We start from the raw sequence: 16173 nt of genomic DNA on the forward strand, positions 1-16173 counted from the left end.
TCCCTTGTTTATCCCTGAGCATATATGAAGATCACAAAGCCCTTAAAAACAAATCTATACACTGGTTCCATCATACAAAGGGATGTCTTTCACTGATCAGAGATGATATCACAGGTGGTCACAGGGGCAGAACCACCAATCCCAGGTTTGATTACATCCAGGTCTTTTTGACCTCTTGGAATTTGGTGGAGGGAGTTTTGGGCAATGATCTTCGGGTTTATCCTCCCAATTATGTTAACATCATTATTAGGTCCTATGAATCCTTTGTCAATCAACGGTGTTCAAAACAGCTGTGTCAAGAAATCCCACGAAGCACTAATCATCAGAAAAATAGTAGACCAGGGAACAGCATGTTTTTTGACAAGACAGTGGGATGTCACAGGACCTGATGGCCCTGAGGGTGCAGACTAACTGGAACGGGGGTTGGGGGGAAAGTAAGGTGGGGACAGCACAGATAAACCATCAATCTGCAAAATTGGAAACTGAAATGTGACTGGATTATCTCATCAAATCATTGACCAAAACTGGTTTTCATTAATCTGTGACCACCAAGTAATATTATTTCAAGACACATGGGCAATTGAACCCGCCTCAATCCAGGGTTACAAAACATACACCATACCGGCCACAAAGGACCCCAGAAGAAGACCACAGGGCGGTCTGCACATTTGGATTGACATAAACTTGAATTAGACAGTAATTGATCAATGCACATATTCCCCTGATCTCCAGTTTCTGTAAATAAAGACTGGCGATGGAGAATGTCTGTTGCTTTTCAATCTATATAACAGACCATCAAACTCCATGGAATGTCAACACTCAATGGACTCCAAAACCTTATAGATTTAAGGAGCCACTTGACTTTGGCAAGTGGCTATATAATGGTGACAGGAGATATGAATTTACAGATCAAACCCCTAAAAGAAACAACAGGTCTCTGGGATGACCAAGATATTGCTTGGGATATACCGGATTTGATTGCTGCCCTCTCCTAAAAGAGCCCATAAACTTGGGGTTGAGTCACTCTGTCCTTTACATAATCTAAAGTAGGGTTGATTGTGCATCGATTACATTTCGATTTCTAGTAATAGGTGGGACAGGAGCTATCATTTTGAGGTTCAAGTAAGATCAGAAAGTGACCACTTCCCATTAAGTATGGCTATCAGGAGTGGCAACTGGGATATGGAAGATATTTTAGCCCTTCCTGGGAAACAACCAATTACCATAGTAAGTCATGCTCGAAAATCAGTCAAATGGGTCAGTATTTTATTAATTTATTTATTGTTTGCTTGTTAGGTGCTTATACAGGAAGTAAAGTAGAGTATAGTATAGTAGAGCATGAAGTTAAACAAGCATTGTAAGGCTCTATACCAGAAAGCATGGGTATAATTTGCAGTAGTGAGTCAATAGACAGCGAAATACTGAAGGAGGGCGTTCGGCTTGGCGCCAAACTGATTCCATATGTCTCCCAATCAACAGCCACTGTAAAAAGATAAATGTTGTCGAAAGTAGTCTGGTACGAAGAAGACTGTGCAAAGGCAAAGAAAAGATTGGTGAGATGGGTAACAAGTGAATCAGGGGCGGATAAAACCAAGATGCGAATATTAAGATCTGAATACAAGAACTTAATTATGGGGAAAAAAGGAGAGTTCTTTTTGGGCCAGTGGAGTGCTCTTAATAAAGCACTGGAAGAATGAGATTGCACTCGTTCTTGTAAATTGGTCGCAGCAAAACATCTAAACAGCAACTAAAACCAACAATGTTCAATACCGGCCGAACTTTGGCAATCTAATTTCTCCACATTCTATCAAAGATCTGAGGAGGTGACTCTCCATGCTCATAATTCTTTTGCTGACAACATGATCATCGTACCCGGGGTTTTTTCCATAACTTTTGGGGTGGTGGAGAGGGCATTGACTTCCCAGAAAAGTGGGAGAGCTGCAGGGCCTGATCTATTCCCATTGGATCTTTATAAAGATAAAATGGAGATCTGGGCACCGATTCTATGTAAACTCTTTAATGCTTTAATTAGAATGGGGTCCATCACAAATTCTTGGCTGAGTGCAGCAATAGCGCCATATAAAAAAAGGGCGGAGGGACCTCCCTTCGGAATGATCTCCCTATCTCCCTCCTCGATTGTGCAGGAAAAATCTTTGGGAATGTGATCCTGTTTCATTTGCAAGAATGGGTTGGAAACATCCATGTGATTAGCAACCTCCAGGCAGGCTTCCACAGTAATAGAGGGACTGTGGACCATTGCTTCTTGCTCTTTTTGATAATCAAGAAGTATACAGTGTTGTATAAAATTAAACTATACGCAAATTTCCTGGATTTAAAAAGAGAAAATGCCCATTGAGCCGTTGACCCCTGCAATTCTAGGAAATAATAGATTACCTTGAAAGGGATTGATTACATTGCCCAAAAATGGCACCAAGGAAATAGCCAGTATTATTTTGTGCTGATGACGTGGCTATTTTAGCAACTACCCCTACAGGCCTGGAGAAGTAATTTTGTATATTTATGTCCAAATGTAAGGAATTGGAATTTGAACTAAATGTAGATAAACCCGAGGTTATGGTGTTCAAGCCTCAATTCGTCAAACACTGCCCCTTGCCAATAAAAGTAAATGAAATCAAGTTGGAGCAGGTTGGACTTTTTGACCACCTGGGTGTTAGATTTCAGGAATAAGGGGGGTGGAGCCAGCAAGTTCTCAAAGTGAGAAACAACTTGAAGAAACACAGTGGGGCTATTCAATCCTAGTTAGTCTGGCATGATAGTGGTGCAATATCCCCGGATTTGGATTTATATTGGAAACATGCCGGACTGGCAGTCATCTACGGCTCTGAACTTTGGGGCAATGCCAATATAGGGGATTTAGCTATCCACTTGGTGGTCGTGTTGCAGTTAAGCCCGCCTTATATTGGGAACGGCTGTGGAAAACAAAGGGCTGTGAGATTTGCTGAGATGCCATAAAACACTTGTCACTGGATGGAGGTAAAAGCAGTAAATGGGCTGAACACACGAAGACTGTCCTCTGTGACTTAGGAGATGGTGGCCTAAAGGAATATCCGTCCACCAGATCTGGTGCAAGTGTACTTATCCTGAAAGAAGCAGCAGAAATAAATGCAAAAGAGGCTAAAAAGAAAGACTGTGTTCAGGAAGCAAGGATACTTATCCCTCCAGATGATGGTTGGTAATCACATTTATTTAGATTTAATAAACCTTCCATTTGAACGATCATTGTATGCCCGTTTGAGATTGGGGATTTTGCAAACAGCATGTTTTACTAAAACCTGGACAAATAATGGTTCAGGGTTGTGCCCCATGTGTCAGTCGGCTGAATTAATATGTAACCACTATATGTTAATTTGCCCCAACACAATGAAACTGAGGTGTTCCAATTTGAAACCTAATTTGAAGGAAGCAGGGATTCCTCATGTAGCTGAAGCTATGACGTATCTCAAACAGTCAACATGACGACCGCATGTTATATTTGCAATAGCAAGGCATGTGCAGAGAGTGTGGCTCCATCGATCAAAGACCTTAAAACATGTTATCATGGGAACCTAAATAACATTATTATGCAATTCTAAAGCCAGACTTGTTAACTTTATTCTGAAATCACGTTTGTCACACTGAGGAGCAGGGGTGTAACTTATGAATTACCGTGAGGCTGCGAGGTGGACTCTCCTTGCAAGCGTAATCCTGGAACTTCCAAATATAGGGGTGCTTTCTCCCCTCAGATGATAACATACGTCAATTGTTGTATGATTTTAGCATCTGATTCGACCTGAATTTAACATTTATAATTAGGATCTGTGTTTTACTCTTGAATCGTTTTTTAAACTGGGTTTCATGGTGTATTTATTTTAGGTTTTTGTATTCAAAACTTGGATGTATTTGCTCAAAGGTTTTAAACTGAATAAAAGCTGTTTTGAACTGAATATATATTCAAACAAATCTAAAAGCATCTGAAGTAAAAGATAAAGGGCCTCATTACAAGTTGGGCGGAAATTCGGCGGTAAATTCGCCAAAAAATAGCCCTGAGGAATTACCCTTACCACCACTTGGTCAGGCGGAATTTCCGCCTGATTACAAGTGGTGGTGTAATTCCCCATTTATTTTGGGTTCATTGGACCCAATGGGGCTTTTATTGGTGGAATTACCGCAGCAGAATTACCACCACAGTAATTCTGCCAATTCTGCAGATTTTTCTGCATTGAGTGGAAAGATTTACCTCCAGGGTTTTCCTGGAGGTAAATCTTGGGAGAGATAAGCCTTGGGCGAGTGGGGTACGTGTATTTCGGGTGTGCGCAGGAAGTTTCACACACGATGGGCCTTGGGGGAGCGGGGTACGTGTATTTCGGGGGTGCGAGGGAAGTTTTACACGTGATTTGGCATTGTGGCCCCTCCCGGGTGTGCCCTTTACCCCCACCCCATGCCCTGCAGGCAGCCCACACCACAGGGGACTACCCTACAACCCTCACCATGCCCTGCAGGCAGCCCACATGTCACCATGCACTTGTGAGCACACTTGTGAGGCCCGAATCATGTCCCCCGCCCAGCCACCCACCCACCCACCCACCCACCATTCACGAGCACCTGCCAGTAGGCCCCGACTCATGTCCCAACCATTGACGGGCACCTGCCAGCAGGCCCCGACTCATGTTCCAACCATTGACGGGCACCTGCCAGCAGGCCCCGACTCATGTCCCCCACCCCCTACCCACCCACCATTGACTGGCACCTGCCAGCAGGCCCCGACTCATGTCCCCCAACCGCCCACCGACCCACCATTGACGGGCACCTGCCAGCAGGCCCCGACTCATGTTCCCCCACCCACCCACCATTGACGGGCACCTGCCAGCAGGCCCAGACTCATGTCCCCCCACCCGACACGTCATCACACTCCAGACCCATAGCCCTTATGGCCACCCAAATCCCACCCCACGCCACCCCAGTCCAAACACCCGACCAAGCATTTCATCCACTCAACCTAGAATTCCCAATGTCATGATAGAAAATAAATAACCAGCATGCCCATGAATACATGTCCCTCAGACCCACACAATGGCAACAAATGAAAAACCACATTGTGATATGCACAAAACAAATGCGAGAAGACCACACAATTAAAGTATAGGAAAAAAGTGTATTGAAGAATAAAGCAAATTAATAAAACAAAAACACACACTAATAAAACATATTCCAAGTCCGGAAGTCCAAAAATGAAATAAAAAAATGAATGCTGTAACCAAAAAAATCCAAAGTAAAATGGCTCCAATGGGTCTGTCCATCAAACAAAAATCTGAGTTTCAAGAAAGCAAAGTATTCCACCATGGGTCCAAGAAAATGAAATCCAGGTTGAAAACTATTTACAAATGAACATCCAAGGGTCCATGAGCCCAACAATCTAAAGGAAACCTAACCTAAATCCTACCTAATAAATAACTATATACAAAAAGGTGGGGCATAGTCCATGCGTCCCAAAGGAAAAAAAATTGAAAGGAAACTTAAACCTACAGAACTATTTACAAAGGCGGCGGGCAAGTCCAAAAGCTCACTTGTTGATGTCCCAGGCCAGGGCATCATCGAACTCCTCTTCAACGTCCTGGAGGCAGGCCTCTTCCCTGGGCCGAGGTCTCGCAGGGATGCAGCCATGGCCTCCTCCAACTCCCTGCGAGTTGCCTCAAGGCACTCAGCCCGCCTCAACGCCCTGCGCATGGAGTTCTCCGCCCTGACCATAGTGAGCTGTGCCTCTTCCGCCCGCCGCCGCTCCGCATCTATTTGCCGGCCAAACCGCTGCCACACGGAAGACACTCCCAATCCAGGGTCCTCCTGCCCTCTGGCCGATGCCTGCCCCTGTGATGTTGATGGCCCCGAGCCATCATCGCTCCCACCTTGAGCCTGCTGCTGCCGTGCATGTGCCCTGCCTGTCGATGCCATTATTGAACAGGGGTCAAACCAGCGCAATAAAAATATGTTCACTCAAAAAGACATAGTCCCACCGTCCAGAAAGGGAGGACCCCCCTAGTCCACCACACAGATCACCCTACAAAAAACAAAACTTGATGTAAAATACTATATTTATTTATTTAAATTTTGCGTTAAAATGAGTATTAAATCATCTAAAACTCATGTACAATGTACAAACATATAACATGCAACTACGTAACAAAGATAAAGTGCATAATATGAGCAAATGCTTGTATCAAATATTGGCTGCAACTCAAAATAGTCAAGGAAATTAATCACAGAAATAAATCCCAATAATCCTAGATGTTAATATACATGTGCCGAATGGGATAGCCCAGGCGAGTGTAACGCTCACCTGGCTCCCACGGAGGCGCTGGTCTGGGCTGGGTTGCTGTGGCCTCTTCAAGCGTGATGCGCAGAATTCGGACCACCGATTGAACAGGACCCCCAAATCTTGCTTGTCGGGCCCGTAGGATTATCCTTCTGCAGATGAGAAAGCGGATAACTGTCTGCCGAATAGTGTGCCTGCTCCCCCCTTGCCCCTTCATTCTTCTCTGATTCCTCCAAAACCCCCGGTTTAAGCTCACCTTATGGTTTGGAAGGATGAACTCTCCATCCTGCTTCTGGTGCAGGGGCGCGCGTTCGTCCAGTTACTTCACTGGTTTTCAGTATGGCGCTGGCACATCCACTTGACTTTTCTGAGCAATACGCCGTAAGTATGAAGATGCAAAAGTTCAAGTGTGAGCCTCCTTTTATGTTGTCTTTTCTGTCCTTTATTTCAGGTGCAGAACAAAGGCGATGCGTTGAGGGGTTAAATTGCCGCCGGTAAAATCAGGTGAGTTAGTGATGAGGGCGACCCCTCTAAATGTCTTTATAATTCCCCAGTAATGTCTTTTGTCCTTTCCCCATAGGGGCCGGGGTGCGGTACCTGCCAAAGATGCGGCGCCGACCCGAGATGTGGAATGATTCACCAAGAAAAGCCGGTAAGTAATGTGGCTAAAAATGTCCTTTCCCCACAGGGGCCGGGGTGCGATACCTGCCAAAGATGCGGCGCCGACCCGAGATGTGGAATGGGTTCACCAAGAAAAGCCGGTAAGTAATATGGCTGAAAATTCGGCTTTCCTCTTGTGTTCCTTTGCTCACCTTTTGTCTCTTCTTCTCTCCCCTAGGTGCAGAGATGTGGCGACCGGTGCTGAGAGCCGCGATGGAGCCGGGCGGCGTCTCGGGAACAGGTGAGTGAAACGCGGCGCTGCAGCGAGCAACGCGGTGCTTTTAAATGGAAGTCTTCCTTCAGGAATGCTGGCGTGAAGATTCCAGATGCAGGTAAGAAGGTTGAATAAGTTCTTGGTTTTCACCTTTCTCTTCTCTTATTCCCTTACAGGTGTTCCAGGTTCGAGGCGGGCGTGGCTGGAGTCCAGGTGCAGGAGCAGACACGGTGAGCGTTCAGCTACTGGGATGCAGAACAACGCGAAGCACGTGTGGCTGTCCGGGCGTGGCTTAAATAGCTTTGGAAGAAGTTCCAGGTGAGTATTCTTCCACAGCCCCACCCAAGTAACAAAATAGTTCCATCAGAAAAATAGTTCCTCCTAAGCCTCATTTGGCTTGGTTCTTCATGCAGCATGGTCTGCATCAGGTGAGTGTGCAGCATTGTCTGCTTCAGGTAAGTGCACCAAACACTTCCCCTTATGAGCCTGGTGCTTATGGCGCCAGGACTGATGTCCAACATGAGCCTGGCGCCAACGGCGCCAGGACAGAGTCCAAAGAGCCCCTATAAAGGGCCGCTGGGCTTTTACCCGAGGGCGTGATGCCTGCTCCCGGGGGTGCTGGGCCTGGCCTGGTGCTCCGGGGGTAGGCATCATGACAGCACTCCCCCCCAAGGCCCCTCCCAAGGTCTTTTCCCCAGGAGGTTTCGGTTTGTTCGGGAAATTCCGATGGAACCTTTTTACTAGCCGAGGTGCATGTACGTGGTCGCTGGGTTCCCAAGATCTTTCCTGAGGCCCGTACCCCTTCCAATCAATTAGATAGAAAAGTTTTGATTTTGAGATCTTAGAGTCCAAAATGTTCTTCACCTCGAATTCAGGCTCCCCATCTATCTGGACTGGTTCTGGTGGCTTTATTAATCTGGTTCCTGGTTGCACTGGTTTCAAAAGCGACACATGAAAAACGGGATGAATCTGCATGTTAGCTGGTAGATCTAGCTTGACTGCCACTGGGTTAATTATAGCTTTGATCGAGTAAGGGCCTAAATACCTTGGATTAAAAGTCCAAGGTCCCTTGAGCGATAAGTGTTTGGTAGCTAACCATACTTGATCCCCTATTTGGTATGGAGGCGCCTCCTTTCGATGCAGATCCGCATTCTTTTTGTATGTCCCTTTCGCATGTTGCAAGTGTGCAGTAGCATCCTTGAAGGCTTGAGTAATCGTAGAATGCAAATAGTCCACTGCGGGCATTTCGAGGCTCAAAGGTGAGCCCAAGTCTGAAGTAGGAGGGTGATGTCCATATAGGGTATAAAAGGGGCTCTGACCAGTTCCAGAGTGTATCGAGTTATTGTATGCATATTCAGCCACCCATAAAATATCCTTCCAATTACCCTCCGATTGGTGCAACATACACCGTAGATATTGTTCAAGGGTCTGGTTCGTTCTCTCCATTTGACCATCGGTCTGTGGGTGGTGGCTGGTTGAGAGTCTTACGTCAATTTGTGCCAGTTGACAACACTTTTTCCAAAAATGAGAAATAAACTGGCTTCCCCGATCAGAGATTAGTATGGACGAGAATCCATGCAGACGGATGATATTTTCTAGGAATTCCTTGGCAAGAACAAAAGCTGAAGGTAATCCTTTCAACGGAATAAAATGGGCTATCTTGGAAAATAAATCCACCACAACCAGAATAATATTGTATCCATTACAAGAGGGCAGGTCCGTGATAAAATCTAGTGACAAGGTGTGCCAAGGTGCTGGTGGAATGTCTAAGGGTTGAAGAAGACCGGCGGGTTTAGTTTTTTTACCTTTGTTTTGGGCGCAAACTCCACAGGACATCACGAAAGATTTAATATCCTTTCGCCAGGACGGCCACCAGAATTGTCGTTTAATTTTTTCCTCTGTTTTGGCAATGCCAGGATGCCCTTCCATCAGAGTATCGTGATGACGGGAAATAACCAGTTCTTGCAATTCCTTTTCTGGCAAAAATAAACGTCCTTGGAAGTAAGGTAAGCCATCGTTGATTGAAAAGGCAGATCCCCTCTTGATCCAATCCTGCAAGGCTGAAGAGTCCAGGAATAGTTTTACCCGTGCTTGAATGTCTTCAAGGGTTTGTAAAGTGGTCATCCCCAAGATTCTTTGTTCGGGAATTATCGGCACAGGTTCTGAGTTTGTGTCCATTTCGCCCATTCCAATTCGAGATAGCGCATCCGCTTTGCCATTCTTACAGCCGGGACGATAGGTGATTACAAAATCGAACTCAGCAAAGAATAAAGCCCATCGGAGCTGTCGTAAAGACTGAGCCTTGGCAGTTTTTAAATATTGTAAATTTCGGAGATCAGTGATCACGGTGATGGTATGCCTGGTGCCAAGAAGATAATGCCGCCAAGCCTTAAAGGCGGACTTAATGGCTAATAATTCCTTATCGGTGATTGCATAATTTATCTCTGGCGGCGAGAACTTTCTGGACCAAAATGCTACGGGGTGCAGTTGGTTGGTTTCGGGGTCTCTCTGAGACAGGACAGCTCCCATGGCTAAGCTGGATACGTCGGTTTCGACTATATATGGGAGATCAGGACGCGGGTGTTTCAAAATAGGTGCGGACATAAATTTAGCTTTTAATTCCTGAAGGCCTGTTCAGCTTCCTCGGTCCATTCAAAACGTTTATTCTTCCGCAAGAGTGCAGTGATGGGTTGCACCACCCGTGAAAATTCCGGGATAAACCTGCGATAAAAATTGGCAAAACCAAGCATGCTTTGGACACCTTTCACCGAACTAGGTGATGGCCATTTGAGGATGGCATCCACTTTCCGTGAGTCCATTCGGACCCCTTTAGGTGTCAGGATGAATCCAAGAAACTCAACCTCGGTGGTATGGAAAACGCATTTTTCCAGCTTTGCGAACAGTTTGTGCTGGCGCAATTTCTCAAGGACGGCCCTGACATGTTTTCTGTGATCAGATTCCGAAGAGGAGTACACCAGAATGTCATCGATATGCACGACAACACAGACATCGATGAGTTCCCGAAGGACATCATTCATGAAGAATTGGAAGGCAGCAGGCGCGTTGCACAACCCGAAAGGCATCACCTGGTATTCGAATAGTCCATATTTTGTACGGAAGGCCGTTTTCCATTCGTCGCCTTCTTTTACTCGTACCAGATGATAAGCCCCCCGGAGATCTAACTTGGTGTATATGCAAGCGTCCTTCACCTGGTCAAGGAGTTCAGGGATCAAAGGCAGAGGGTAACGATTTGTAACAGTTATCTGGTTCAATGCGCGGTAATCGATACATGTTCTACGGTCGCCTTCTTTTTTTGGCACGAAGAACAAAGCCGAGGATGCCGGAGACTTTGACGGGCGAATGAAACCATTGACTAGGTATTGGTCTAAATATTGTCTCAAATGCAGATTCTCCGGCTCAGTAAGGGCATAAATCCTACTACAAGGGGGTTGTGCACCGGGCACCAGATCGATTTGGCAGTCGTACGATCTGTGAGGAGGTAACGTGTTGGCCTGTTCCTTTTGGAAGACGTCCTGAAAGTCTTGGTATTCCGGAGGTAGTTGCATGGAGACAGAGGTTACTGATGCTAGACTGATCTTCAGATTTTCTGGGTAGCAGGTTCGTGCACACTCCGGAAAGGTTATTCTCTTCGCTCGCCAATCAATTCGAGGATTATGTGTCTCTAACCAAGGGATTCCGAGAATAACCTGAAACTGTGGAGCCTTGATGGCATCAACCACAACTGCCTCCCGATGGCCGTCCGGACCTACAAGTGTCACCTCAGCTGTGGAATGTGTTACCGGTCCCGAGGCAATTTCGGTTCCATCAACTGTGGTGATGACATCTTTGCTGGTTTTAAGACGCAGGGGAAGGTTAATCCTGGAGACCAATTCACGATCCACGTAGTTTCCTATAGCCCCACTATCGATGTATGCCTTCATTGCATGCAACCGCTTAGGCTGTTCCGGATCTACGAGGACCATTGGCACAGTGAAATGCGAGGTCTGAGAGTTCGTTTTCAAGCTCGGCAAGCGGACCCCTACGCTTGTCGGGCGGGGTCGTTTCCCGATACAGAGGTTTCATGGATTTTATCAGCGGCTCCTACCACCTTCCTGGGCGGCCTTGCCGGGCAATCTCGTAGAAAGTGTCCAGAGGATCCACAATAAAGACATAAGTGCATCTGCCGTCTTCTTTCACGTTCCTTTTGCGTTAAAGGTCCTTTAACTCCTCCGATTTGCATTGGCTCAGAGGCTTCAGCCCCATTGAGGTTAGCGTGGGTCTTGACTAACACCCGGGTCTCAAACTTGGACCGATTAGTTTTTCTGCTTTGCAGTCTGTGATCCAATTAGACCACTAAGTCTATATATTCTGAGCATTCTTGGGGCGGATTTACAACTTGGGCCAGGACATCTTTAAGTTCTCCGCGTAGACCTCGATAAAATAACGTGATTCTTTTATCTTCTGGCCACCCAGTTTCCACAATTAGTCTATTAAAGGTTGCAATGTAGGAAAGGAGGTCTTCATTTTCCTGTCGCAGAGATAGAAGTTCGTCATCTAGAGCCTGCCCCTGGGAGTGACGAGCAAATAACCTTTCCATGCTTGCTTGAAATCCTTGAAAATCACGAAGAATCGGGTCATCTTGAGTTACCAGCGGAACTGACCAATCGGCAGCACTGCTGCTGAGATATGACAATACAAAGGCTACCTTGGTCTGGTCATTAGGGAAGGCCCCAGGTCTGCACAGGAAATGCAAACGACACTGATTCATGAATACGGAGAATCGTTTGGGGTCCCCAGCAAAGCTTTCGGGTGGGGCCAGCGGCATGTTTCCAGGTAGATTTATCTGCACCGGGTTACTGGAAAGCACAGGAGCGGGGTTCCCTCCAGAACCGGGTAAAGGGGTTTGTCCAGCTTGACCTTGCAAAAGCTGTCTAGCCAGGTCATCAGCTCTTTCCTTTGTTACAATCACTTCCCTCCTGAGAGCATTAGTTTCTTGACGAGCGGCGTTTACTTCGGCCCGTAATTCCCCCAGTAGTTGGGCCAACTGGTCAGTCTCGGAAGTTTCCATAGCGCCTGGGTGGGAATTTGTAGGAAGGCTTTGCATTCTGTAATGCTCACCTGGCTCCCACGGAGGCGCTGGTCTGGGCTGGGTTGCTGTGGCCTCTTCAAGCGTGATGCGCAGAATTCGGACCACCGATTGAACAGGACCCCAAATCTTGCTTGTCGGGCCCGTAGGATTATCCTTCTGCAGATGAGAAAGGGGATAACTGTCTGCCGAATAGTGTGCTTGCTCCCCTCTTCCCCCCTTCGTTCCTCTCTGATTCCTCCAAAACCCCCGGTTTAAGCTCACCTTATGGTTTGGAAGGATGAACTCTCCATCCTGCTTCTGGTGCAGGGGCGCGCGTTCGTCCAGTTACTTCACTGGTTTTCAGAATGGCGCTGGCACATCCACTTGACTTTTCTGAGCAATACGCCGTAAGTATGAAGATGCAAAAGTTCAAGTGTGAGCCTCCTTTTATGTTGTCTTTTCTGTCCTTTATTTCAGGTGCAGAACAAAGGCGATGCGTTGAGGGGTTAAATTGCCGCCGGTAAAATCAGGTGAGTTAGTGATGAGGGCGACCCCTCTAAATGTCTTTATAATTCCCCAGTAATGTCTTTTGTCCTTTCCCCATAGGGGCCGGGGTGCGGTACCTGCCAAAGATGCGGCGCCGACCCGAGATGTGGAATGATTCACCAAGAAAAGCCGTTAAGTAATGTGGCTAAAAATGTCCTTTCCCCACAGGGGCCGGGGTGCGATACCTGCCAAAGATGCGGCGCCGACCCGAGATGTGGAATGGGTTCACCAAGAAAAGCCGGTAAGTAATATGGCTGAAAATTCGGCTTTCCTCTTGTGTTCCTTTGCTCACCTTTTGTCTCTTCTTCTCTCCCCTAGGTGCAGAGATGTGGCGACCGGTGCTGAGAGGCGCGATGGAGCCGGGCGGCGTCTTGGGAACAGGTGAGTGAAGCGCGGCGCTGCAGCGAGCAATGCGGTGCTTTTAAATGGAAGTCTTCCTTCAGGAATGCTGGCGTGAAGATTCCGGATGCAGGTAAGAAGGTTGAATAAGTTCTTGGTTTTCACCTTTCTCTTCTCTTATTCCCTTACAGGTGTTCCAGGTTCGAGGCGGGCGTGGCTGGAGTCCAGGTGCAGGAGCAGACACGGTGAGCGTTCAGCTGCTGGGATGTAGAACAACGCGAAGCACGTGTGGCTGTCCGGGCGTGGCTTAAATAGCTTTGGAAGATGTTCCAGGTGAGTATTCTTCCACAGCCCCACCCAAGTAACAAAATAGTTCCATCAGAAAAATAGTTCCTCCTAAGCCTCATTTGGCTTGGTTCTTCATGCAGCATGGTCTGCATCAGGTGAGTGTGCAGCATGGTCTGCTTCAGGTAAGTGCACCAATCACTTCCTCTTATGAGCCTGGCGCTTATGGCGCCAGGACTGATGTCCAACATGAGCCTGGTGCCAACGGCGCCAGGACAGAGTCCAAAGAGCCCCTATAAAGGGCCTTTGGGCTTTTAACCGGGGGCGTGATGCCTGCTCCCGGGGGTGCTGGGCCTGGCCTGGTGCTCCGGGGGTAGGCATCATGACAGCGAGTGAAGGGAATCACTCGGGTGGGGTACCCACGGCCGTCTGGACAAATCTGAATGTGAAAACAAATAATGTACCAGTGAAGCAATCTGGACCAATATTAATCATGAAACAAGAAAAATAAATTGCAGCACTCAAGATTGAAACAAACATAAAACTCAAAAAACCCTAAAAGAAAAGGACACACTAAAATTTGACCATGGGATGCCGTGCGTCAACTACTAAAGTGTCATGCAGGAAATAACAAACAATACAATAAACCTGACACCTTTGGAAAATTAGTAGTTTCGATGGAAATAACACATCTTACTTAAATGCAGATGATGTCCATCTTCTTCAGGACGTAGGATTCCCGTAAACGTCATGTTTCTTGATAATTCATCTGTGTCTTTATAAATATACCCAGATTGGATTTAAAACTTTTACATTAACAATTTTTATATGTAAAAGGCAAAAATAACACCTAAAACAAAATAACAGAAGATAAAAAGAAAAAGAGAAAACACGTAATCAATATTAAGTTAAAAACTGGTGATCTGTGAATGTAGCTTAGTGAGCCTCTCCCATATCATGCGGTTCAGACGTGTCAAGTAACATAATGTGAAATGGGGAGAAAAGGAATTTACCATAATGTCGACCCTATGGGGCTGGTCCCGGAAGGCTGTCTATAAGTCCAGGAAATAACAATCCGGCCACGCCAAGTGGAGATCTCAAATGATGCGCGATTGATTCAAATTTTCATGAGTATTTTTGGCTAATAGCACTTTGCGATGTTGGTATCGTGCCCTTTTACGCGACTCCCGCAATATATGAGAAGGATAGCCTCTCTGAGATAATCTGTCCTCTATGGTGTTAGACTGAGACAAAAAATCTTTTTTTTCTGTACAATTTCTTCTAGCCCTTAGAAATTGATGATAGGGGATTCTCTCTATTAAAGATTGAGGATGGAAGCTATCAAAATGTAAGATCATGTTGTGGTCAGTGGTCTATCGGCAAAGATCCACTGTGATGGCTCCATCTTTGGTTTTTAACTGGACATCCAAAAAGGGAACAGATGTATTGCTAACGGACATAGTAAACCTAAGATGTTAATTCTGGGATTTGATCCATGTCAAAACATTTTCGTAGTCTCCCTTGGTTTTGTCCCAAATAATGATGATATCCTCTATGTATCTTTTGTAAAAAGTGATGGATTGTAAAACAGGATTGGAGTCATCAAAGATAGAGACCTTTTCAAAAGCCCACATAAATAGGGTCGCATAGTGGGGAGCGAAAGCCGCACCCATCGTGGTTCCTTTAACTTGTAAATAAAAACTTTCTTTGAACCTAAAATAATTCTTAGTTACAGCGATTTCCAGCAGATCAACAATAAATTCACTACGAACCAACTCTGGATCGCTTCTAAGGTCCAGAAAAAATGTAATCATAGGCAATGACTCTGACTGTGGAATGTTGGAATATAAAGATTCCACGTCTAGAGTAATGAACAGGTTATTGGTTGAATCAAAAGGTAAGCCTTCCAAATGCACAATCGCATCAGTGGTATCATCCAAATAAGTCGGAGTATCAGCGGCCAAGGGTTTAAGAAAATAATCGATGTATTTGCGTTCTAAGATGGAACCACAAAGGGACACTATCGGTCTACCTGGGGGGGGGGGTTGAGCATATTCTTATGGATTTTAACAAGAATATAGAAAAGGGGGGCTCGCATCCCTTTGCTTGTGAGGAATTGAAATTCTTTAGCGCTCAAAATTTCTGCATCTTTGGCCCGTGTGACCAAGGCTAGGATTTCATTTCGTGTTCCCTCCATGGGGTCCCCTTTAAGTTTCAAATAGAAATTGGTGTTATCAAGTTGTCTCCATACTTCAGAATCATAAAACGAAGCATCGCAGACAACCACCCCTCCACCTTTGTCGGCCTGCTTGATGATAATAGTAGTGTCTCCCTTGAGTTCTTGGAGACAAGACCATTCTTTTTTAGAAAAATTATAACATTGATTGTGTTTTGGATCAACCGGCGCAGAAAAAATGGAATGAAAATCACGGAGCACTGCGCGTTAAAAAATAATGGTTTCATTTGAAACCATTGGGATGTAGGCGTGAAGGTGGATTTGGCTTAAACGGTGTGTTGCTGTTATCTGGATTAGTGCTGTTATCTCCAAAGTAATCTCTTAACCGTATTTTTCTAAACAAACTGCGGAGCTTCATTTCTAAATTCCATTTGACTAGGATTGCGCATCGGAATAAAAGAAAAGAAGAGGCACAGTGCAATTGGAACCTATTGACCATCTGAATTATTGTCCCCATTGGAGGGTACAACAAGGATAGAGTCATCATTTTATCCTTCCATCACTTCAGACAGACCACA

The sequence above is a fragment of the Ambystoma mexicanum genome, chromosome 2q (assembly GCF_040938575.1).
Source record: "Ambystoma mexicanum isolate Mex_15411 chromosome 2q, UKY_AmexF1_1, whole genome shotgun sequence".
In the NCBI taxonomy this organism is placed as follows: domain Eukaryota; kingdom Metazoa; phylum Chordata; class Amphibia; order Caudata; family Ambystomatidae; genus Ambystoma; species Ambystoma mexicanum.